Genomic DNA, 26,186 nt, shown 5'->3' with positions numbered 1-26,186 from the left:
TGCCATTCTTTATTTTGCACCCAAAGGCAAACAAAGCGAAAAGAAGAAAGGAAGGAAGACCTCTTTAACCCCAATCTTTAATTCTGGAAGCCAACTGCAGGGGGAGGCATGAAGTTGTGACAGTGAAACAGTACTAAATTCATAAAAACATTTGCAGCAACGGGGGCCTTTAGTCAAATTAATCTTGAGACTGTTAAATAGAACAAATATGCCTGAAATGTAAAACTTTATTAGTAGTACAAGTGTTTCTATAAGAATCAATGATGAGAGTTAAAGAATTTTAAATTGTTTATTAAACTAATTGAAACACTGTATTAGTCATATAAGTTTACAGAACATTGCATAAAGCATGTCCTGAATCCTGTCCCTACTTCTAATTGCTTCAGTCTAGTCAGCAAAGCATTTCAATACACATAAAGAATACAGTAACCAATCTTGTAAGAATGTGTCTGGCCAGCTAAAATAAGGTTCAGAAAAACTGTTGCTCAAACAAATCACAAATTACATCTTCCGTACTATATTCCTCTCACTCAGCCTCAGACTGTTAGCTCATAAGATTCTGACTATCACAGCTGCTATGTTCAGTTCGGTAGGACCTCCTACCCGGGAACAGTCTGTATTGTCTTTTTTTCTGTAGCAATGGAGCCTCCTTTGTTAGAATAAGAAGTTTGTTATCATGCATAGGCTTTGCAAAGGTGAGAATGGAAATGTTTATGTCAGTTAAGCTTGAAAGAATGTGTTAACATTACCAGTTGAGCTTTGGTTAGGCCTAGTTTCACTGATGTAAGGTTAATTGAACATATTTAATTTTATATTTTAATTAAATGTTTCGCAAAGTTGAGGAGATGCACTAGGGTGAACTGTTATGGAGTGTGTAGGAGGCTGGCCTGGCTTGTAGTGGGTACCAGAGGTACTTAGACCTTGTGCCAGGTCCAGTTATCCCTTATTAGTGTAGAAGAAGTGTTTCTAGCAGCTTAGGCTGATAGAAGGTAGCTATGGCAAAGCAGCTTAGGCTGAACTAGGAGACATGTAAAGCTCCTACTACACCACTGGTGTCATATGCACAATATCATAAGAAAACACAAAACACAGAAGTACTAAAAATAAAGGTACTGTGGGGCATATTTATACTCTGTTTGCGCCGAATGTGCGTCAAAATTTTTGAAGCACAATCGGCGCAAACCCTGCCCCATATTCATACTTTGACGTCCGACCCCGCGGGCATCAAAATTCCACCATGTGCGTCATTTTTTGGAAGGGGGAACCAGCCTTGCGTTAATTATATGCAAGGTAGGCGTTCCATTCCAAAAAATGACTTTACGGCCGGTGCCCCTTATTTATACTCTGGCGTCATTTTGACGCACAGGAGGGGGTGGGCCTTAAAAAACGGAGCACAGCCTGATGTGCGCCGTTTTTTAACGCCTGGGTCAGGGCAGGCGTTAAGGGACCTGTGGGCTCGGAAGGAGCTCAGAGGTGCCCTCCCCTGCCCCCAGGGACACCCCCTGCCACCCTTGCCCACCCCAGGAGGACACCCAAGGATGGAGGGACCCATCCCAGGGAAGTAAAGGTTAGTTCGGGTAAGTATTTTTTCCCGATTTTTTTTGTGGCATAGGGGGGCCTGATTTGGGCCCCCCTACATGCCACTATGCCCAATGACCATGCCCAGGGGACATAAGTCCCCTGGGCATGGCCATTGGGCAAGGGGGCATAAAGATGGGAGTCATGTCAATGGAGGTTGGGTGTAAAAAAAAATGGCGCAAATCCGGTTTGAGGCCTGAATTTTGCCTCAGACCTGTCTTGCACCATTTTTTGATGCACAACCCTCATTTTCCCATACACCGGCGCTGCCTGGTGTGAGTCATTTTTTTTTACGCATACCAGTCCGCTGCGCCGGCTAACGTCATTCCATTAATAAGGCGCCCGCAAGGCGCATTGGAATGTCGTTAGCCGGCAGTAAAATTTTTGACGCACAACTGCGTTGGCGCAGTTGTGCGTCAAAAAGTATAAATATGGGCCTCTATTTTTATGACAATATGCCATAAGTATCTCAGTGAGTACCCTCAGTATGAGGATAAGTTATATACACAAGATATATGTACACAAACAGAAATGAGGTAAGTAATACCAAGAAAAGTAATGCAAACAGTGTAGAATTACAATAGATTGCAATAGGAGCACATAGGTATAGGGGCAACACAAACCATATTCTCCAAAAGTGGAATGGGAACCACAAATGGACCCCAAACCTATGTGAGTTGTAGAGGGTTGCTGGGACTGTAAGAAAACAGTGAGGGTTTGAAAAATAACCCAACCCAAGACCCTGAAAGGTAGGTGTAAAGTGCACCTACTACCCCCAGAGAGCACAGAAGTCGTGATAGGGGGATTCTGCAGGAAGAACAAACACCAGCAATGCAACAACAGTGGATTTCCGGACCAGAGTACCTGAAGACAAGGGGACCAAGTCCAATAGTCGCAACAGTGTCGAGAGTGGGCAGGAGCCCAGGAAATGCCAGCTGAGGGTGCAAGGAAGCTGCCAATGGATGGAAAAAGCTTGGAGTTCTGCAAGAAAGAAGAGAGCTAGGGACTTCTCCTTTGGAAGACGGATGTCCCACGTTGCGATGAAGCTTGCAAAGGTATTCCCACGCAGAAAGATCACAAACAAGCCTTGCTAGCTGCAAGTGTTGCAGTACAGGTTTTTGGGTGCTGCTGTGGCCCAGGAGGGACCAGGATATCGCCACTTGGAGGAGGACACAGAGGGGGCGCCCAGCAACTCAGGGAGCCCTCACAGAAGCAGGCAGCACCTGCAGAAGTACCTGAACAGGCACTTGGAAGAAGAGTGAACTGGAGTCCACGCAAAGTCACAAAAGGGAGTCCCACGATGCTGGAGGACAACTCAGAAGGCTGTGCACTGCAGGTTTGAGTGTCAGGGATCCAGGCTTGGCTGTGCATGAAGGAAATCCTGGAAGAGTGCACAGGAGCTGTACCAGCTGCAAATCACGCAGTACCCAGCAATGCAGTCTAGCGTGGGGAGGCAAGGACTTACCTCCACCAAACTGGGACTGAAGAGCCACTGGACTGTGGGAGTCACTTGGACAGGGTTGCTGAGTTCCAGGGACCACGCTCATCGTGCTGAGAGGGGACCCAGAGGACCAGTGATGCAGTCTTTTGGTGCCTGCGGTTGCAGGGGCAAGATTCCGTCGACCCACCGGAGATTTCTTCTGAGCTCCTGGTGCAGGGAGGAGGCAGGCTACCCCCAGAGCATGCACCACCTGGAAACAGTCGAGAAAGCCGGCAGGATGAGGCAATACAAGGTTGCTAGTAGTTGTCTTTCTACTTTGTTGCAGTTTTGCAGGCGTCCTGAGCAGTCAGCAGTCGATCCTTTGGCAGAAGGTGAAGAGGGAGATGCGGAGGAACTCTGGTGAGTTCTTGCAATTGTTATCTAAAGAATTCCCCAAAGCAGAGACCCTAAATAGCCAGAAAAGGAGGTCTGGCTACCAAGGAAGGAGGATTGGCTACCAAGAGAGGTAAGAGCCTATCAGAAGGAGCCTCTGACGTAACCTGCTGGCACTGGCCACTCAGAGTAGTCCAGTGTGCCCCCAGCACCGCAAAATCCAAGATGGCAGAGGTCTGGAACACACTGGAGGAGCTCTGGTCACACTCACAAAGTCTGGGGAATTTGCCCTGAACGATGTGGGGGGTGCCTTGGCTAGTGCCAGGGTGCCCACACACTAAGTAACTTTGCACCCAACCTTCACCAGGAGAAGGTTAGTCATATAGGTGACTTATAAGTTACTTAAATGCAGTGGTAAATGGCTGTCAAATAACGTGGATGTTATTTCACGCAGCCTGCACTGGCAGGCTTGTGTAAGAATTGTCAGAGCTCCCTATGGGTGGCAAAAGAAATGCTGCAGCCCATAGGGATCTCCTGGAACCCCCATACCCTGGGTACCTCAGTACCATATACTAGGGAATTATATGGGTGTACCAGTATGCCAATTTGAATTGGTAAATTTAGTCACTAGCCTGTTAGTGACAACTTTGGAAAGCAGAGAGATCATAACCATTGAGGTTCTGTTTAGCAGAGCCTCAGTGAGACAGTTAGGCATCACACAGGGAACACATACAGGGCACATACTTATGAGCACTGGGGCCCTGCCTGACAGGGTCCCAGTGACACATAGACTAAAACAACATATATACAGTGAAATATGGGGGTAACATGCCAGGCAAGATGGTACTTTCCTACAGAGTGTAGCAATGGGTTCCACTCATTTAAACCCACTGAATTTTTCACATTTGACTACCTGGTTTTTGGAGTATGGTGAGCCTCACTACCTGAGTTCCACTCACTGTAAATTCAAAGTAACTGGACTGATGTTATAACCACCAGTATGTCCTTTTAAGGGTGCTGCTGTGCATCTAGGGAAGGGGCCGTGGGCTGGTTTCACATGAATGCATGACTACACACCTGTGCCCAGGTGTGTGAGCCTCACTTGTGAGACTATTGTAACATGTGACAAGGTATCTGAGCACATTTAGCTTGTCACACTAAGGACTCCTCATGAATTGGTCCTCACCTGGAGTAGGCCTTATAATGTGGGTGGGTGTTGGACCTGGGTCTGTCTGGAGAGTCACCCAGTTTATTGTCTTCCTTTAATAAACCTGTTTTTACTGTTTTTTAGGACTCTGCACACTTTCCCCCTGCTATTTAATGGCAACATGCTTGTGCTCTCCATTCTAAAAATGGTAAAACTGGTATACACCAGATTTGTACATTTAATTTTTTATAAGTGCCTAATATATGGCACTACATGTAACCAGGCCCTATTAAGTAAATGCTACTTGTGGGCTGCAGCACCCACTGTGCTACCCATTAGCATAGCACTGTAAAACATGTCTCAGGTATGCCACTGCATCCTGTAGTGCAGTTCTAAACTGCCATTTCGACCTGGCAAAGAAATATTTTGCCCAGTCCGAACCATCCTTTTTCAGTACTTATATGTCAGCCTTCAGGCAAGCCCTAACAGCTCATAAGGTAAGGTGCATGGCATTTAAAAAGTTCACATATGTACTCACATTTTACCTGTGCTGACAGTGAAAATCTCTCAAAGTTGTTTTTCTATCTATCACAAGGCTGGCTGGCCGAAAGACCAGCACTGGCTTTCCTTATAATTCCTAATAAGTCATTCATTCAGATTTGCAGCAGATAGGGAAATGCCCCATAAACTAATTTGAATTGTAATTTAATATTTTTTTTAAGAAATTAAGACATTTTATTTCTTTTAATGGTAAAACCAAATTTTAAACTACTATTCTGAAAATCCCACTTTTACAAAGTTGTCATATTTTTGCCTAATCAAACATTTTTGCCTGATCCAAATGTGTTCTTCTGCTAGTGACAGGGGCCACATGACTGGTAAGGGCTCTCCCGTGGTATGAGGTGTATTCCTGCCAGACAGGGAACAAAATGGGTGTTGTTTGTGGGGAAGGGTGCTCTCCACCTTAGCAGGATGTCCTGGAGGGTTGTACTGAGCCCTTCCTGAATATCAGATGGTAGCCTGAATGCTGCTCCCAGCCACCTCCATACTTATGATGATGTGTACCCTGTCACTAGCAAATGCTGCCCACACCTGCGCCTGCCTTACCTTTGTCACTCTAGATAGATTGGAGCCAATCCAAGGGAAAAGTGAAGAGCATACCAGTTTAGAGATATACAGTGGTGATGTTCCCCACACATAGGCTAGCACCAGGTGTAAAAGCAGCACCCTCAGAACCCCTTCAAAGATCAATTCTGGACCTATGGCGACTCAGAAGAATGACAACTCTGCTGTCTGAAGCTTGAAGAAAGACTCGACCTGCTTGCTTTGAACCCAGGACCGCAAAAGTGACACCAGGGGTCTGTTGGTTGATCTCTGTTTCAGATATGGGGACACAAAAATCTTTCAGCTGCTTTGCAAAAAGAACTGCCCCATGTTTCCTAACAAAGTAAGTTACTACTCGTAGAGTAGCTGTTTGCGCTGGGCACCCCAACCGGAGCCAGCCCAGGGGGATGATGGTCCCAATGGCCATCATTGGCTCCTCAATGGAGGCCTTGAGGGGGCCTCCAATTACTATTGCAGCAGGGAGGTGGTGGTGATTCCTGGGATAAGGAGTCCGAAACAGACTCCCCTTATTATTGTCTTTCAGACCAGGGGAGGTCCCCAGGGCTGCGGTGCGGGCATGCAGCTCCCCTGAACAGAACAAAATATTTGCCCCAGGGATGTGGTGGTCCCCGGGGCTGCGGGGAGCACATAACCCCCCCCGAACACATGTACATTTTTGCCCCAGGAAGGTGATGGGTCCTGGGGCTGCCGGGGGACAGCTAGCCCCCACATTATATTTAAACTTATGTCCCAGGGATGGGGTGGACCATGGGGCAGAGTGGCCCCTCCTCATCTATTTTCTTTAAAGCCCTTGGGAGGTGGTGGTCTCCAGACCTGCGGGGGGCAGGGAAGCCCACCTACGTTGGATTTCAACTTGTTCCCTGTTAATGCTGTTTTGCCCTGGGGCTAAGGGGTCAGGGTGTCCCTAACCTGGCCCCTTTTCTTTTTTAATATTTTTTTCAGGGACTCAGCTGGAGCTGAGTCCCAACATAGCTGCCAAACATTGATTTAGCCCAAATAACAAAAAGGTTGCTCTCTGGACCAAGAGCTACCTTTCTGCCAGATTTGGTGTAATTCTGTCCATAAGTTTGGGCGCTATTCCTGTTCAAAATCCCTATGTAGAAATACATGGGGGGAGTGTTTTGGGACCCCCACCGTTATCTCGTCCCTGCTTCACAGATCACCCCAAAACTTTATAGACAGACACTGAAGTGGCTTTTTAGTTTGTTTGAAAAGTTCGTGAGGATTCATCAAACTGCACCAAAGTTATTAGCAAAAAAAATATGCTTCTTCTGTAGAAACTAGGTCCTAACTGTTAGACCTGACAGCCTTAAGGTGGTCATCTCCCAACTTTTTGCCTGCCTCCCTCTATTTTTCTGACACTGTTTTTGCTGGTGTTTGGACTCTGCACACTTTAGCACTGCTAAGCAGTGATAAAGTGCATATTCTCTCTCCCTTAAACATGGTAACATTAGTTCATCCCCAATTAGCATATTTGATTCACTTATAAGTCCCTAGTAAAGAGTACTACCTGTGCCCAAGGCCTGTAAATTAAATGCTTCTAGTGGGCCTCCAGCACGGATTGTGCCACCCACATTAGTTGACCCTGAACCATGTCTCAGGCCTGCCATTGCAAGGCTTGTGTGTGCAGTTTCACTGCCACTACGACCAGGCATTTAAAAGTACTTGCCAAGCCTTCAACTCCCATTTTTCTATACATAAGTCACCCCTCAGATAGGCCCTAGGTAAGCCATAGGTGAGGGTTCTATGTAGGTAAAAGGCAGGACATGTACACATGTTTTACATGTCCTGGTAGTGAAAAACTCCTAAATTCATTTTTCACTACTGTGAGGCCTGCTCCTTTCATAGACTAACATTAGGTCTGCCCTCATATACTTTCTGAGTGGTAGATTCTGATCTAAAAGGGGTAACCAGGTCTTATTTAGTATGGCTTATTAGTGAGGTTAGATTTTATATTACTATTTTAGAAATGTCACTTTTAGAAAGTGAGCATTTCTCTGCACTTAAAAAACATCTGTGCCTTACAGTCTGTCTCCAATCAAAGTCTGGGCCAGGCTGGTTGACAGCTCACTTGTGCATTTCCCCCAGACAACCACAAACACAGGACACTCACTCACACCTGCACTCATCTGCATAATGAATGGGTCTTCCTGGGTTAGAAGGGTGGATGTCCTGACATTTTCATTTCAAAGGCTAGGTGCCTGCCCTCACACAATGGACTACCAAACCCCTTACTGGGACCCTGGCAGCCAGGACTGCACTGAAAGGGGAACTGGTGTACTTCAAAACCACTATTTGAAGTCTCCCCCACTTAAAGGCATTTTGGGTATATAAACTTGGTCTCTGACCCCACCAACTCAGACACTTATGGACCTGCACCTGAACTCTGTCAGAAGTCCTGCCTGGCTTCCTGAAAGACTCCCCGAACTGCTTTGATGCAAAGGACTGCTGCCCTGCTGGACTCTGACTGTTCTGGAAGGACTCTGCCTTTTCCCCAAAGTGCTCTTCAATGGCTTGGATTGAGCTTACCTCCTGCTCTGGGGTCTCAGTGACTACAAGGACCTTCACTGCCAGCTTTTTGACAGTAAACTAACTTCCGCGACTCCGGAACAACTTCGGAACAACTTCATTGATGCCAGCGACACCACAGGCTGCTCCTGCTTGGTGGACCTCACTGCGCTCACCGACTTCGACCTGCAATGCAAGCTCAATGTTGCTGCGACTACGCTGATGTCACTCAGGAGCACTGCAACACTGTGAGTCGACACATCACGTCCTGATGGACCGGAACCAGTGACCCTGCCAAGTCACAAGGAATCGATGCATCGCAGACAATGATGCATCATCTCTCCCTCCATTTGGACGGAGCGGACGTCTCACCTCCACCTGCGCGGAACTGACACCTCCCTCCTTGGACGCTGTGAGAGACTGACAGTACACCAACTCCATCAACGCCTCTTTCTAAATCCGTGCAATGTTCTTGTTCTTCGTTTTCAAAAGTTACTGTACCAGGGGTCCGTGTGACTCCGTGGTCGTACTTTTGGGAGCGACTCCATCAACTACGTCGTGATAACCCCATTTGGAGCTATTGTGTTTTCTGGGCTCTTTAGTTGGATTTAATCTTTAAAAAATCATAACTTTGCTTCTGTACATTGGATTTTCATTGTTTCAACAGTATTTTATTCAGATAAATATTTTCTATTTTTCTAAAGCTGTGTGACATCTTTATGTAGTGTTTTCACTGTGTTACTGTATGATTTATTGCACAAATACTTTACACATTGCCTTCTAAGTTAAGCCTGACTGCTCATTGCCAAGCTACCAGAGGGTGGGCACAGGAATATTTGGATTGATTGTGACTTACCCTGACTAGGATTGTAGTCCCTACTTGGACAAGGGGGGTATACCACTGCCAACTAGAGTCCCCGTTTCTAACACTAACTATAACTACCTAGTGGTGACTACTAGGTAATTATCTATCTATCTATCTATCTATCTATCTATCTATCTATCTATCTATCTATCTATCTATCTATCTATCTATCTATCTATCTATCTATCGCTTTATATATGTGTGTGTGTATATATATATATATATATATATATATATATATATATATATATATATATATAGATAGATAGATAGATAGATATAGATATATAGATATATAAACAAATGTTGTTAATGTTTCCCAGCCAAATGCAGCACATGCCTTTAAACAAAGTTCTTGCAACAAGCAATATATTTTCACGGTCTAAGGTAGTAAAATAGGGGGCTTATTTACAAGCCCTGTGTGCCACTGGAGTGTCACTTTTTTGATGCTCCTTTGGTGCAATCTGCAGAGCCATATCTACAAGGCCATGTAAAGCCACCCTGCATGGCTTTTCATAGCCTTGCAGATGTGGAGTGAGGTAACACAGCGCAAGTTGCTGCATTGCCTCACACTGTGAAAGGGAGGCATGTCATAGGTGTTACAGTGGGTGTTCTCCCATTGCATTTGACACAATCCCAGGTTTAAAAGGTTCTGTAAACCTAGGAATGTGTCAAAAGCCTCTGCCTTCCCAGCTGAGGTGAAATTGAGCCGTAACAAGAAGAAATAACGTTATTTCTCCTCATTTCTTCTTCTATGTTTGCTGCATTGTGCAGCACATATAGTAGGAGGAAATTCCCCCCATTGATTGTTTTTTTGCAGAAAGGTATTCTGCAGAGTTATCCCCAAACATTTTGACTTTCTCCTCCTATTTTTGTGACCCTTTTTGTTGTTGGCATTAGGACTCTGGGCACTTTACCACTGCTAATCAGTTCTAAAGTGCATGTGCTCTCTCCCCTAAAACTTGGTATGACTGGCTTACACCTGTTTGGCATATTTAATTTACCTGTAAGTCTCTTGTAAAGTGGTATCCCATATACCCGAGGCCTGTAAATTAAATGCTACTAGTGGGTCTCCAGCACTGATTGTGCCACACACAGAAGTAGCCTTTCAAACTTGTCACAGGCCTGCGTGCCTGAGCAGTTTACTGCCACATTGACTTGGCAAATCGCACTGCTTGCCAAGGCCTAAACTCCCTTTTCACTACACCCAAGTCACTCTGAAGTTAGGCCCTAGGTATCCCTGTTGGCAGGCTGATGTGTATGCAAAGATTAGGATATGCACTGACATGTTTCACATTACCTAATTCATGACACACAGCCTATTTCGTTTTTCACTACAGTGAGGGCTGCTCCTCTCATAGTTTAGCATTGTGAATTCCCTTATATATGTTGTGATTTATGATCTGTGAAGAGTATCATGGGTATGTTTAGTATGTTTGGAATGGTAGTGAGAAATCCTGATTAGTAGTGTAGTTGGTTTTTACATTACTATTTTAGAAATGCCTCTTTCAGAAAGTGGGCATTTCTCTGTGCTTATAACTCTAGTGCTTTGCAGCCTGACTCCAATCCACGTCTAGGACAAAGTGGCAGCTCCAGTTGGTTCACGCTTTCCAGACAGCCACAACACAGGAGGGGCTGAGTGTGACAGAAGAGGCATCTGTATTCTGACAGTCATACTGGGCTGGGGAGGGGGAGGGTCATTCACACCTTCCATGTTGATAAATTGTGTCCTTCCCTCACACAATGGGCTGATTACCCCCTACTGATATTTGGAGACAGGGCTGGAACTGGAAATGGTTTGTGTTTCACTTGAAAGGGTCCCTTTGACATCACCCCCAGAGTAGAAGTACAGTGTCACTGACCTCATTATTTTAGAGCTCCTTTGGTTATGGGACTAAACCTCTGTCAGAAGGACTGCTGAGCTGCAAAATGACTTTTCTGGACTGCTCTTATGTTTTTGCCCTGTTATCTGCAGCTGTGGATGGCATAAATGACTCACTGTATTGATTGTCTCCTTGTTGCACTGTTGCCAGCTGCTCCCTGACTCTGTGGATAACTAGACCCTGTGGGACTGCCACGAGGAACCACCATTCTTGACATTGATATGACGACCTGCCAACTTTGCCCCAACTGCAAGTGTTCTCCAGGGGCTATCTGGCCAAACCCTGCTCCCACAGCGCCCCTGTGCTAGCAGGATTATCAAGGGTCTCTGAGGATGATCAATTTAACGTGCTTCAGTTGGTGCCTGGGGAACGTTCCACCCCTCATTTCTCCCAGCTCGCAGTGAGCGCTTTAGATTCCCACTTCATTTTGAGGGCAGCGTGTGCTTTATGCTGTTATCTTATTTATACCACAAGCTCTTTATTTGGCCAGCCTGAATCTGAAAGCATGGTTCCGCTACGAGGCATGTGCTGACCGCCTTTTCCCTTCATGAAAGGAGTAACTAGCTGGGCACTCAGGCCCATATTTATACTTTTTTAGCACCGCATTTGCGCCGCTTTTTGATGCAAAAGTGGCTCAAACTTACAAAATACAATTGTATTTTGTAACTTTGCGCCGCTTTTGTGTCAGAAAAAGACGCAAATGCGGTGCTAAAAAAGTCTAAATATGGGCCTCAGTGCCTCCCTGGGTACCAATTGACTGTTGCATAGTGAGAACCACCCTCAATGGGGCCCTCCAGCTGGGCAGATGACTGGGTTCCCGCTGCACTCAGAACCCCCATAGCGAGGCCCCCTCTGCTGCAGGAAATGTGGAGAGCTGGGCTAGCACCTCACAGGAGGAGACCAATGCTGACCTGGCATGGCAAGCTTGTAGAGTCCGAGTGCAGCACTGTGCCTGGTCTCAGGGCAATCCTGAGGAGCCTTGTTTAGAGACCCCAGTTCCCGGGAGCCCAACGATGTTACTGTGGTAGCCTGATTGCACCCTTGAGGAGTTTGAGGTTGAGCCTGGCCCAGGGGGAGTTTTATGGCACCCTGGGATACCCTCACAGGCAGCCTGATTAGAGCAGAATAACGTTCCTTGTGTAAGCCACTGTGGCACATGCTTGTGGGCAGCTGCCTCTAAAGAACCTGGCAGGTGCAGAGTCTGCTGTCTATGCTCGGGTTCAGAAATAGACCTCCGGGGTATTTGTCGCAGCTGCAGGATGGGAGAGAAACCTCTTTGGAGGCCTCTCATCAAAGCCTGATGGGTGCAGGAGCCCTGTGGCTCCCTATGCACGGGTATAGCCCTTTTATAGGACGCATAAACCTACCATAGTTTGTCTAGAGGGCCCGTAGGTGCCCTGGCACCTGGTATTATTCTCTGGTGGGTAATAGTGTTTAGACCAGGACGGCCACTCTTGGGGAAGGTGCTAGACACCTGTTGTGTGCTTAGCATATCAGCTCTACCGGGAATGTATATCTGGTGAGGCTGGAAATCTCTGTAACCTCACAAAAATGATCACAAAGCTCTCTCTGCCCATGTGTGCTTGCTGTTTTTGTAGTGTTCATGGTGATCTGGGAATCCAGGTGGCTCCCTGCTGCAACCTTGCATATGCTGGTCTAAAGTAATCTGGCATATCTTGTTGAAACCTACACTGTCAGGATAGCGTGTGCTATGACTAAAATTGCATATTGTGCACAGTTATCATGCTCCACATGTTTCCTAGTAGGTTACATTTCATGCTCTAAGCACACACAAATAATGTGTTGCATGTCAGTAATAATTACTGTATTTCTCGGGATAGCAAGTATCATCCTTTAGTAATTGGTTTATTTACACAGTACCTATGATTTATGTCATTTTGGTCCTGAGGCATATATATGAGAATATAGACTCAGATTTTTACATAATCCCTTGTAGAGTCTCTTTTGTGGTGTATTTATTGTGTCACTGTTGTGAGTGTGTTGCGCAAATACTTTGCACATCGTTAGAAATGGGGTTCCTAGTTGGCAAGGGTATGTACCTAACCCAGGAAGAACCCACACACTCTATTCAGGGTGAGGGGGTCACACACCCAGGATAACCCCTGCTCACCCCCTCTGTAGCCTGGCACAAGCAGTCAGGCCTATCCCAGAGGCAATGTGTAAAGCGATTGCACAATCCACACAACATGTGTGAGGCAATAAATAAACCATAAAAGAAACACAACACCAAGCTACAAAAGAATAAACTGTATTGTACACAACACCATTAGACTAAACAAAAGATGTCAGTAATACCCTGCTACCCAAGCAGTTGTCAGAACTCTACACAGCATTAGTACTCTGCGAAAGCCAGCATTAGTCACATAAAGCACATAGGTTACTGATTATTCTACATCAAAAGCAGTAGTCAGGAAAACCTTACTAAGATAATGCACGTCATGGAAAACATAAACTTGTAAATTCCCATAAAAGGAACATTAAAGAACATATGACAAGTCATAACCAAAAAAAAAACATATCACCCTAGCTGCATAGATCATAGGAGAACACATGGCCATTGTGATAAAAACAATCAGCAGGAATGTCTATGTTATGGGGCAATATTCTCACCAGATCTGGTGAGCGTGATCAGTTGCCCACCTAGCGCAAAGCAAGAGGATGTTGGTAAACACAAGGACGTCTGTGCCCCAACTTGGGAGCTGGCGGTGGGGTAGCATAATCGTTGGCCAGGGTGGAAACCCTCGACTGAGGTCCCCGTCCTGCCTGCTTAGGTACCAGCAAAACAACATGCAGAAAAAGGGGGAGCACCTGTGACCCCTCCTTGCCGCCGGGAGACCTCTTTGGGTCTCCTGAGCTGAGCAGAATGTTGGCTGGCTCCGTGGCAGCTGCCCTCATACTCGTGGTGCAGCTGAAGAAGGAGGCGGAGCAGTATGGTACTTGAGCCTCCTGGCTCTCAAACGAAGCCCTGTGCTCCTGTCTAGCTGGTAGGTCCTCTTACCTGCCTAACCGTCCGGGTTCCCTCCAGCTGCTTGTGCTGGGGGTCACATGCCAGGAGCCCTCCAGGGCCTCCCAGGCAACTCTGCTTGGCTTTCCTGGGTGCTGAAGAGCCCCTGTCACTCTCCCGCACCTGATCTGGTGCACATGTGAGGCTCTGTGTTCGTCCCATGCTGCAGCAGTGATCCTTCCAAGAATCGGTGCTAGCTCATGCTCCGGTTGCGCTCCAGCACAGTGGGTATCAGGCGTGCTTCACAACAAAGCCTGCCTGGGTCGTGGCGGTGATTTTCCCCGGCAGGAACAAAGAAAGCACTCTCCAGGCACTTTTAGAAATTCAAAAACTAGGTGCTCCCAAGGTGCTTAGAAAATAAAGAAAAGTGCTCACCAAGTGCTATGCTCAGTACAGGAGCTTGTACACAGCGCTGTCCCTACACTTAGAATCAATTGATTGCAGGGGCAGGGTCCACAGCAGCCAGCTCCCGGAGACACAAGGGAAGCACAAGTTGGCAGGGCCCAACAACAGGCCAGCACAAGGGGGATGCAGTCAGTGGCAGGTTATCCTAGTGGCCCAGCAGGTCACAGGTCAGCACAGCAGCAGTAATCCAAGGCAGTTCCTGATGAGTCCCTCCAGCAGCATTTTCTATCCATTTAATTAAGATGTTTCTTGTATACCCCTCATGGGGAAAAATCCCCTGTACTTATACTCAATTTTCCAAGGCACTCACAAGAAGACGGGGAGAAGGGGTTCCAACCAGTTACAACTGGTTCTAGGAGTGTCCCCTCTCTCCTCCAGCACAGGCTCCATACATCATTTGGGGGTAAACAAGCCCTTTGTGTGAGGCCAGGGCACAGCCTTTACAAATGCAGGTATGCTCCGCCTCCCCTTCTCTCAGTCCAGGAAGACCATTCAATATGTAGATGTACCTCTGTGACACCTCCACCGTCCCTGTGTACAGGCTGTCTGAAAAGCATGCACAAATCCCAGCTATCACTCTTTCCCAGGCATGGATTGGAGTCAAGCTGCAAAACACTAGAGCCATAAGCACAGAGAAATGCTCACTTTCTAAAAGTGGCATTTCTCTAATGGTGATAAAAACTCCACCTACACCACTAAGCAGCATTTTTCACTACCATTACAACCAAATCAAACATGCCTACGCTACCCTTCATAAATCAGACAATACCCCCTAATCATAAGGCAGGGCATTTCCAATGCAATCCTATGAGTAAGACGGCACTCACAACAGTGAGAAACCAAAGAGGCTGTTCATCACTTCCAGGACAGGCCACACAACTAGGCACATGCCCTGCCTTATACATACTTATCACCCTGCCCCTAGGGCTAGCTAGGGCCTATGGTAGGGGTGATTTACATGTAGTAAAAGGGGAGTTCTGGTCCTGGCAAGTACCTTTAGAAACTGGGCACACAGTGACAGGCCTGTGACAAGTTTGAAAGGCTACTTCTGTGGGTGGTGCAAGCAGTGCTGCAGGCCCACTAGTAGAGTTTAATTTACAGGCCCTGGGCATAGGGATACCACTGTACAAGGGACTTACAGGTAAATTAAATGTTCCAATCAGGTATAAGCCAATCATACCAAGTATACAAGGGAGACCACATGCACTTTAGCAATGATTAGCAGTGATAAAGTGACCAGAGTCATAAATTCAGCAAAAAGGGTCAGAAAAAATAGGAGGAGGAAGGCAAAAAGTTAGGGAAATTACCCTGTAGAAAGGGCCAGGTCCAACACACATAAGCCCTGGAGAAAAGCCTGACTGCTCAGTGTCATGATACCAGGGGTTGAGCACAAGTTATATTTCCTGTGTAATTGCCTTGCCCTGACTTGAGTGGTGGGTTCTGTCTGGCTTAGGTGCACACCCTAGCCAACCAGAAACCCCATTCCTAACAGCAGCACAGCATAAATCTTTGCTGCGTTGTCCTACACCGAAACCTTGTAAATGAGGCCCTAACTGAATTCCAGCTCTTCAACTACTTAACACAAGAGTTAAAGCAAGCTGTACCGAAAGAAGCGTAAGGTTCTAGATGAAGGAGACTCATCTCAATCGCTGTCTTTTAAAAGACCAACAGTAATACAATATTTTAAAATATCAACATCAAGATCTATTTACTACTTAAAATGCAGCCTTTTAAAAGAGCCCCTGAATAGGCTCCACAGATTGCGTTCTCATTCTACCTCAATTCATGGTAATTTTAGCTGTGAAAGTAAAAATAATTAGGCTCACACTATGCATTGAATAATAAGGATCTCTAATTTCCTTGAATGTAGGTTGTTAATGCCACAAACCCATAGCTAATGCTACAGCTGGTCCATTCCACTCTGGAGATGGAGTGGAGGAAATATACCTTCCTGCACAAAAACAATCCTTAAAAACATATTCCACTTTGTATGAGTGATGAGGAAGTAACAAGAAGAAATGAAGATATTTCTCCTCAGTAGTCAGTCTTGGGTAGGCCCACCATTTTTGTGCACTCCCAGGTTTTCAAGATTTAGTACATCTGGATCTGCATCAAAATCCATGGGTGGATGCAAGGCAATGCCCATTCTCCACTCAAGGAACACCCCCTCGACACAAAGTCTAGCAAGGCAGAACTATTTTCTGAGTTTTGTTACTTTTTTTAACTAAGCCACGCAAATCGGGTTTTTTTGTGGCTTAGTAAATCCAGAAATACCTTTTGTGGCAGGGCTGTGTTACAAAAGTGATGCAATCACGATCCGAAATCTTAGTAAATCCGGGCCCAGATGAATATGTATGGACCTGTGGAGTTTCGGCTACTTTCAGAACTTCTGTGACCACCCCTATCATTTATTCGTTGCAATGAGGGCCTGAATGAACAGTTCTAAACAAAGGACATTGTTAATACAGTGTGCAAGATCCAGCATACAATATTGGTGCGCTCTAACACTCTTTTTGCTTTTCAGACCATAATGCACAATGAATGGATTAGGAGCTTTCCTAAGAATCACTTTTATACCTCTACCCACAATTAACCACTTTCTTTATATCAGCTACACTTTAATCACCATTATGCATTCTTAAAATGACATTTACGATAGTGCATTATATTTCTTTTATGGATGCACTCAAGCAAACACTTTTAGAACGTACCTCATTGGGAATTACTGAACACTGTATAGATCCTATAGCGCATTGGCAACAGCTACAAGGAGCCGTGGAAGGGTTGCATAACTGCGAATTGTTGCTAGGGGACTCCGTGAGCTGCATTATCCTTTAATGATAGTTTCCCCTGTGGAAATAAACAAGCATCATTCAGGTCAGTTGCTTTAAAGGGTCCCCCGTGCCCAGCAATAGGATTACTGCCCCTCCAGAACACAAAGGCCGACTTAATTGAATGTCAACTATTCATCTTGTGGCCTCTTGCTGACTATAAAACCGAGGCTTCTTACTCATCCCTCACATAAGGATTAGTCAGACTTTAACTATGGCAGTAACTGTAACTCTTGAACAGCAGCAATTTAAATTGAATTCCGAGACAAGAGAAATGACAAGATCCATAGAGTGTACACTTTTCTTAAAAAGTGTCTTTACCTATTGAACTGCTCGCATAAAAGCCTGACCCCTTGTGTCAGTTGGCAATGTGATTCCCAAATGGCCCAAGCGTTTATGGGTAACTGGTGTAGCATTAGTCACAAACACAGTTGTGTTGGTATTCCAAGACAACTCTTTCCAAGTCAGCGATGATCTCCCTTATGAAATGTAAGCACGATGTTGTGTGCACACATTTACGAGCCGCCTTCTTATAGCAATAAGCCAAAAAAATGTGTTTTTGTATCCTGCGAGGACATCTTTCTCGAGGACAAATAGTGGAAAAGCAACATAAAAGTACGACTTTCGAATGCTTTGTGTTGCAACCTTCCAGGTGTTCGCCAAACGCAAAGGTTACAAAGTTGTTCACTTTGCCCCGTGTAAATGAAAAATGTGACTTTTAAAACAATCTGTGTTGCTCATAATCCTCATTTAACACTAATGGAATAGTTTCTCCTTCAAGTGCATTTGGCACAAAAACATGTTGTTTCCTACACACCCGCAGTCAATCCAAGCCACTTGGAAACTTGTGATATGTGCGGTAGCTCCTCTTGCCACTCATGTCGCATGAGTTTAGTGATAAATATAGCATCTAACCTGCCAACCTTTATAGGGGAGAAAATGCCCGGTATGTACCTAAACAAGCGACTTTGGGTTGTGGTAAGCCCCCAAATCAGAATGTTATTCACCGAAACCTCGCAATTGGGTGATATTTATTGCCCGGATAAGCTCCAGATGAGCAGAATCGGAATTTTAAGGGGTGTAATAATATGAAACCACTTCCCGGCCATTCGTAATGAGAACCAACGTCTTTGACAGTAAATAAACTCTGCAAAATGTAAACTCACAGAGAAAAAAATGTGCAACATTTGTCATGTGCACCGAAATGCTTGGCTAAACGTTAACACAAAGAAATTATCTGAATGCATTTTCTGGATTGCCTGAGTTCGATTACAATGAAAATCATTTGGCTATGTGATGAAAGTGATCTGCAATGTGCAAACAATTTCTTTGGTTGGGCGAAAGTGAACCATAGACCTAAGGGGCATATTTAAAAAAGTTACCACTGCTTTTGCGCCTTGTTTTGACACAAAGTGGCGCTAACCTAGTGCAATAGTTATATTTAGTCACTAGACCCGTCAAGCAACAACATTTCAAAGTTAGCATCATTTTTGGGGAGCGCCAGCCCACCTTGTGCCGTTTAGCAACAATAATACGCAAGATAGTCATTCCCTTACAAAAAAATAACACTAGCTTTCAAGCACCATATTAACTGCCTGATGCTTAAACTATGCACTTTAAGGAACCGGTCCCAAAATATTATGCAAAGTCCGATTAGCATCAAAAGTTAACACCTGATCAGAGCAGGTGTTAAAATGAGGCCCACACACTACTACTTAAGGAAAACCCACAGAAGGAGCATTGGAAGCATCCTGGACAACATGGAACTGTTAATGCACCAGCTTGACAGACAACAGTGACGACAACAGGTCCCACCAGCACCACTGCAGCAATCCCAAACACCACCACAGCAGACACAAAGGCACCACAGAAGGCGGGAGAGGATATTTCGACAGTGCACAACAATCCTTGCGCTCAGGGAACAAGATGTCATCAGAATCTACCATCTTAAGCAGAAATCCATTGAACCTCTGACGCACCAAATTGCGCCAGACATCATAGCAAGGGTGAAAACTCCAACAACTATTCCACCCATGACCAAACTTCTGGCTGTCCTCCATATGCTAGGGTCAGGATCATTCCAAAAAACGCACGCACTAGTGAGTGGTATCTCCCAGCTATTCTTCTTGGCCTTCCTACCAAAGGTTCTGGGTGCAATCTTCCACCTCACACCACACCACATCTGCTTCCCTAACACCCAGCAACTGCAGAAGGAGACCAAACAAGGTTTCTACCAAGTTGCTGGGTTCCTGCATGTACTGCGTGCAATGGACTGCACCTGTGTCCAACTTGTGCCACCTACTGCAAAGGAACAACTCTACCGGAACCCATTCTATAAATATGCAGGCCACTGTGTACCACCGTGGCCTCTTCACAAACATCCTAGCCAAATATCCTGGCAGCGGCCATGATGCCTACATATTCCAGCACTCCACCAATAATGAGCGGTTCCCGGATGGACAATATGGCAATGGGCTACTTGTAGGTAAACCACCATACCAAACATTACACAGACAGCATACCAACCTTGTAGGACAAACAATATATACACCACACTAAACACACATGGACAGGGGAACACAGATGTATAGACAACACACATGCCACATGCCACACTACACCACATTCATTGTGCATCACATACACATACACCCATATGTACAATATACAGCCACAATCTGATTGGCATAAGACAGGAAGGACTGGCAGAGCTATGTCCTCTTTGCATAGAGAAGCTGGGTCCAAACCACCACAAGTGTCCCCTGGTTGACAACTAAATACAGATCCCACACACATAACACCTAACAATGAATAGCTCAGCTATGTGAATAGCTTTGACCAGGTCAATGTAAAGAAAGGCACATATAGGCACAGTCTCAAATGTATCATTGTTTCAAAGCCTCCAGGAGCACCAATATCAAATGTCATCCAAGTGTTGCCATCACCAAATATACAGAGCCCAAAAATATCAGACGTACCCATTGTGTGCACCTTCACCTGTCTGGTGCATTGTGCTGCACACATAGGAATACAACATCACCAGCCAAGAAAGACCAAGGGGCAGATTTATGAAAAGTGGGGCTGCACTTAGTCCAACACCACGTTTCTTGTGTCCCTTAGCTCCCCCTAATGACACCATTTGTGCGCCGTATACAATAAACAGTGCACCATGGTGCAGAGTAGGTGCAATAGTGTCAAGATAATGGATGCCATAGTAAGACTCTGTAGGAGTATTGAGAACGTACCTGACGATTTCATGCATAGTACATAGGGACCCATTCAAAACTATGGTGTGCCCTCTTCTAATGCCTGCTTTGTGCATTGTGTTGAAAGTGTCTGTGATAAATCATGTCTAGGAACCTTGGCGATTCCTCTGCACCAATTTTGATACTCTTCCTAGTTTGTGAATCTCACCCTTGTACACATGACAGCTGGCACAGGCATAATCTGCCACAAAGGGTCATTAAGTGTTGCACTGCATGCGTAGTGCCACATGGTAACATAGAGGCCTGAGCCTAGACTTCTAGGGCTACTATAGTGCCAATACAAATGACACTATTGTGGCGCAAGGAGGTAATAGGTTTCACTAACATTAAGACACAGCCTCAAACATGGACAACACAACAAATATTTTGCATGGTCGAACTATCAGTCCATATTTAAATTAATAATTACCAGGTCTCTGAGCCACAATCCAGGATAGTAATGCCCATCAACACACATCAATGCAACCATTTAATAAAACAGGACCACACACAATACCAGAAGCAAGTCTGAGTCACTACTCCACCTAATACTAACATGTGCCATAGCACATATGAAACCACAAATATGCATGACCGACACATGTTCTCTCATTCCTTTGCAGCTGACCAAGGTTACGGCATCCAGCCATGGGTGATGACTCCTTTTCGCAACCCGCCAATGATGGAAGATCAGGCATACAATGAAAGGCACAAAAGTACACGGAATGTGGTGGATAGGACATTTGGGCTACTGAAGTCAAGGTTCAGAGGACTGGCCCTGACAGGAGGAAGCCTGCACCACCCCTGGTAAGCAAGATTATCCTTGTATGTGCAATCTTGCATAACATATGCATTCGCAATAATGTCTTCTGGGATGAACAGTTAGATGTGCCCAATGAGGAGGAAGATGACAATGATGCTGCAGAGGTGGAGAGAGAACAACAAAACACTGCTGCTGGAGTTCGCAGGAGACAACACATTGTACAGAACTTCTACACCTAGACCCTATACAACTAATATCACCTTGTAAATATCACCATTAAATCAAATTTGCACCAGATTGTCCATGGTGTACTCATTCCCTACTACATAGACCATTGGAATGTTGCTCATACCTCAGAGAGCAAGCAGGTAAAAAACACAACAGTTACAAAGATTGTTGGAACATAGATTGTGATGTCAGTGGGTATAGCGCCTCCATGCCACACATCAGCATCATGTGGCTCCCGAAGGCCTAGATCCACTCACCAGAAAATGGTAATACAAAATCCACCTACAGCAGAAAGCAGCATTTCTCACTACCAGTACAACCATACCAAACATGCGTACGCTCCCCTTCATAAATCAGACAATACCCCCTAGTCATAAGGCAGGACATTTCCAATGTAATCCTATGAGTAAGGCAGCATTCACAGCAGTCAGAAACCAAATAGGCTGTTTGTCATTTCCAGGACAGGCCACACAACTAGGCACATGTCCTGCCTTATACCTGCTTATCACCCTGCCCCTATGGCTATCTAAGGCCTACCTTAGGGGTGACTTACACTTAGTAAAAGGGTAGTTCTGGTCCTGGCAAGTAACTTTGCATGGCAGGTCCCAGTGGCAGTAAACTGTGCACGCAGTGGCAGGCCTGAGACAGGTTTGAAAGGCTACTTCTGTGGGTGGTGCAAGCAGCGCTGCAGGCCCACTAGTAGCGTTTAATTTACAGGCCCTGGGAATATGGATACCACTGTATAAGGGACTGACAGGTAGATTAAGGCCTAGATCCACTCACCAGACAAACTAAGTGGCCTTTAATAGGCATAGTGCAAAATCCTACCCCTTTCACCACATCATGGCAATGGTAATCTGGAAATACATGTGAAGACTGATGTACCAGTGTATTGCCTAGTTAAGAAAGGGCTTGCAATTACCTAGAATGGTTGTTATGTGTCAGCAAGGTAACCAAGTATAGACTGTATGATACCATCACACACCACACCTCTCATTGATACTCACATGCCTGACCAAGAGAAAGTTACATACTGGGATCAATACCCTAAAACTTCTATTTCTCCCACATGCCAATCCGGTTTTGGATTTGCATGTAAGTCTAGCAATGTCCAAACATGTCACAGATCCCTCTCTAAATTGTATGGGTGAAGAAGGAGACGTATGTTGCATGTGGCAAATCAAAAATACATAGCTGAGATTATTTCATACACTAACAAGATACACTAATGGTGATAGTGACATAGGTTGTGGAATGCAGATGTGAGTGCATGCCCATATACACCAAAGGATGTGGAAGAACAGCTGAGAGACTTCCTCAGACACTTGGAGATACAACATGGGGAAGTCACTTGGACATTATACAAGTGACCAGGGTGCCATCATTGCCTGACTACAACCCTGCTACACAATTGTATGCCATTATATGTAAAGGTCATAACAAACATGTTGTGGTCGGTATGTCTGATTTCTCAGCAGACATGTACCACTTCAATGGTACAGGCCTGGTATTGTGTATTGGAGTATGCACACATGTCTAATTTCCACTAATGAAAATGTATTTGTATCACATGATCATATGTAGTCCAACATATGTCCATGCAGGAAGATAGATTTGTCAGGTTTCATAACCCATTAACACACCGCTTTATCATTCTTTATACATATTACACTACACATGTCTTTCGACACACACGTCACATACCTACCTTCATTGACATGCGAGTACACCATCGCCTGCATCACATTGCCATGGGTTAAATTAATTTGACCCAGCCTCAGTCCAGTGGATCCTCTGAGTGCGATTTGTCAAGGGTATCACATGCATGAAGATGTATTGGACATAGCCCATCATATCTAATGTGTTGTTGTCAAACGCACATTTGGAAATCGGACATGACAATGTGGTAGACCCACAATTATGTGTTTGATCACATATGTACACTCTCAGTACACATGTGGTTACATGTATGTGGAAAAGGTCTACCAACACATGCACGTATGCAAATGGTATCAGTCATTGCATGCCTCACACACACATACATAGATATGGTAACACATTCCAATGTTACAGTTACAATATCAGTGCACATGCACACACATAGCCATATCATACTGACTACATACATGCATATCCCCTGTGACATGTTATGTGAATCTGGGGGCACTGCCAGCCTTTCAAACAAAATCCACACATTTCTGATATGTGTCAGAAGTTTTGACGCAAACGGCAATACTACATACTACGCTATTCCAAAAAATGACGCCTGGCCCCTGCGGGTCAGTCGCAAGTTAACAGGCCGTGTCAGCCGTCCTGGGAAGGATTATCACACATGACCATCATGTATGAAATTTTTAATGCTTACGGAAATATTTCATACTTAACTAATCAACAAAATGATGCGTGGCCCCCATGCGTCAATTTCAAGTCGACAGGCCTTGTCAGTCTTAATGGGAAAAAACCCACACATGACCATCATGAGTAAAAAAACAAAATTACACATATCAAAAAACATGATGCACACGATCAGGAAGTGATGAAACAGGACTTCGTTGCTGCATACATGGTACAGTGATTTCACTTTCACTTTTACTTTACAGTCCTTTTGTCAGAGATTGTGAGAGGGTGTGTGGAGCTGGTGCTGGTCGATGAGTGGTGGTTCTTAACAGTTTCTTGCTGTGTCCTGTTGCTGTCCTGTGCATATTGTCATTTTCCTGAGTCTTGTGTAGTGTTTTTGTCTTGTCATTGTTATTGCATTGTGTGGTGTTTGTCTTGGAGTAGTAGTCTGTTGGGGGTATTTGGGGTTAGGTGGGGTAGTTTTTTATATATTTTTGGGGCTATTTGAATTGTAGCGAAGGGAAACTGCAAACTGTCTGGGAAAGGGAGAGCACATAGAATGAGTGGAGATGAACTGGGAGGGTTCATCTGACTGGTTAAACATTACCTCCCCATGATGTTGACTTTGGGTGGCCAGGTCATACAGGGCTATCCTACAGAAGCATGGAAGCTGTAGTGGACAAGATGCGCCACCACCTACGCCAGATATTTAGAGTTGTGTGCACTGACCACCAGATCAAACACTGTTGAGCAGACCTCATTGCACAAGAGCAAGATCTACTGGATCACTTGGGGATTTGGATTGGTAGACCAGTTGGTAAGTACCCCATTTGCACTGCAACATCCTCATTTGCATGTGCATGATAGGGGGACATATGGTTGACTGCAGCATGTTTTGTCAAGGGTCAGGACAGGAAGTTTTGAGTATTCAGCAAACAGCATTCAAGAGAGGTTAGCTATGCACCAGGTGCAAACTACTTGCACATTCGTCTTTGTGTACATTGTGAATGTACAGACACACATGCTGATTTTGTAACACAGGCCTGCCCCTTATTACCAAGAGTACGGGCAGGTCTGTGTCTGCACCTGCACATAACTCAGCAGCCTGCACCAACACAGGCATACTTGGAACACAGTGCAAGTGTGTCTATGTTAAGGGGAGTGTCTATGTGCAGGTTGGCATCCCTTCCTGGACATAAACAGTATACAGTGGTGAAAATATCTGCCCACATAATAATGCCAAGACATCCGCTATGCTGTTTTGTTAATGTGCAGAAAGGGACACCGACATGTACATAAGCAATCATCCATGGCATTTTAGCTCTACTGTGTGGGCCTTCAAATGGTGCACACATAAGAAGCAAGAAACAAGGAAGTATCAAGGCATTTCTCAACACTTTGCTATGCTTACACCACCCCTGGGATGTTGTTAGTTTTTTGGCGCTGATAATAAGTAAGGATTCTTCAAAACCTGGGGAATGGTCAAAATCAATGGGTATTACACTGGGACGGTCACTGCAACAACCACTGCATGTCCCTTTGATACAGAATACTCTGCCATGCTGCCCCAAATGTACATGGAGGTTTAACGCTACAAAAAGCTGCATAACAAGTCCTTGTACATATGGTGCAGTGAAATGCTCCACAGGAGCATCAGGGAAAGTGATGCTTTGGTGGTGCCAGGGATTCTATTATCTGGCCCTTTGTCGTACAGACAGAATTGTAATGTTTGGCAGCTGTTCAGTCCTACCACAAAATGTACTTGCTTACTCAGCTTAACAAGTTGAATGTGTAACAGTTGTCCATGCACACAAATGTTCAAAAATCACTAAGCTAAGTCATATCTTTCAGGTGGGTTTCTATCCCACACTAAGAAGCGTCACAATTTCAAGACCTCGATGCTGCCAGTAAGTGTCACCTTGTGTGTCACATGAGTAATTCCAGGGTTTTGTGTTGGAGGGTATGATGTGTGTAATGCAATGTTGAAATGTAATGTGTGACCAATGAGATGACATCGTCTGAGTTAGGATATAGACATCATGGCTTATGCTATGTTGAGGATGGAGAATAAGTTGATTGTAGCACAAGTGTCAATCTGTGCTGCTAAGGAATTGTAGGTGTTACAAAAAGGAAAGCATGCCCACATACACAGTGATGTCAGTCAAGATATGTGTCGGAGGTCCTTTCACAGCACTTTCTACAGCACTTTTTACAGCACTGTGTGCCACACATTGCTTTAAGTTACTCAGGAAATGGTACAGATGATGTCCATGTGTTGAGGTCTCTCATGGGCTTATGTAGGAGACACTTGCACCACCGGAGCCCCACTATTCTTCAGAATTTAAGTGAGGCAGCGGCCATGCAAGGAGACTCATTGTGCTGCACAACAGTCAGTTGCGTACGCAATGAGGACACAATTCTCCTCCGTATGGA

The sequence above is a fragment of the Pleurodeles waltl genome, chromosome 1_2 (assembly GCF_031143425.1).
Source record: "Pleurodeles waltl isolate 20211129_DDA chromosome 1_2, aPleWal1.hap1.20221129, whole genome shotgun sequence".
Taxonomy (NCBI): Eukaryota; Metazoa; Chordata; class Amphibia; order Caudata; family Salamandridae; genus Pleurodeles; species Pleurodeles waltl.
This window is presented reverse-complemented; position numbering follows the sequence as displayed.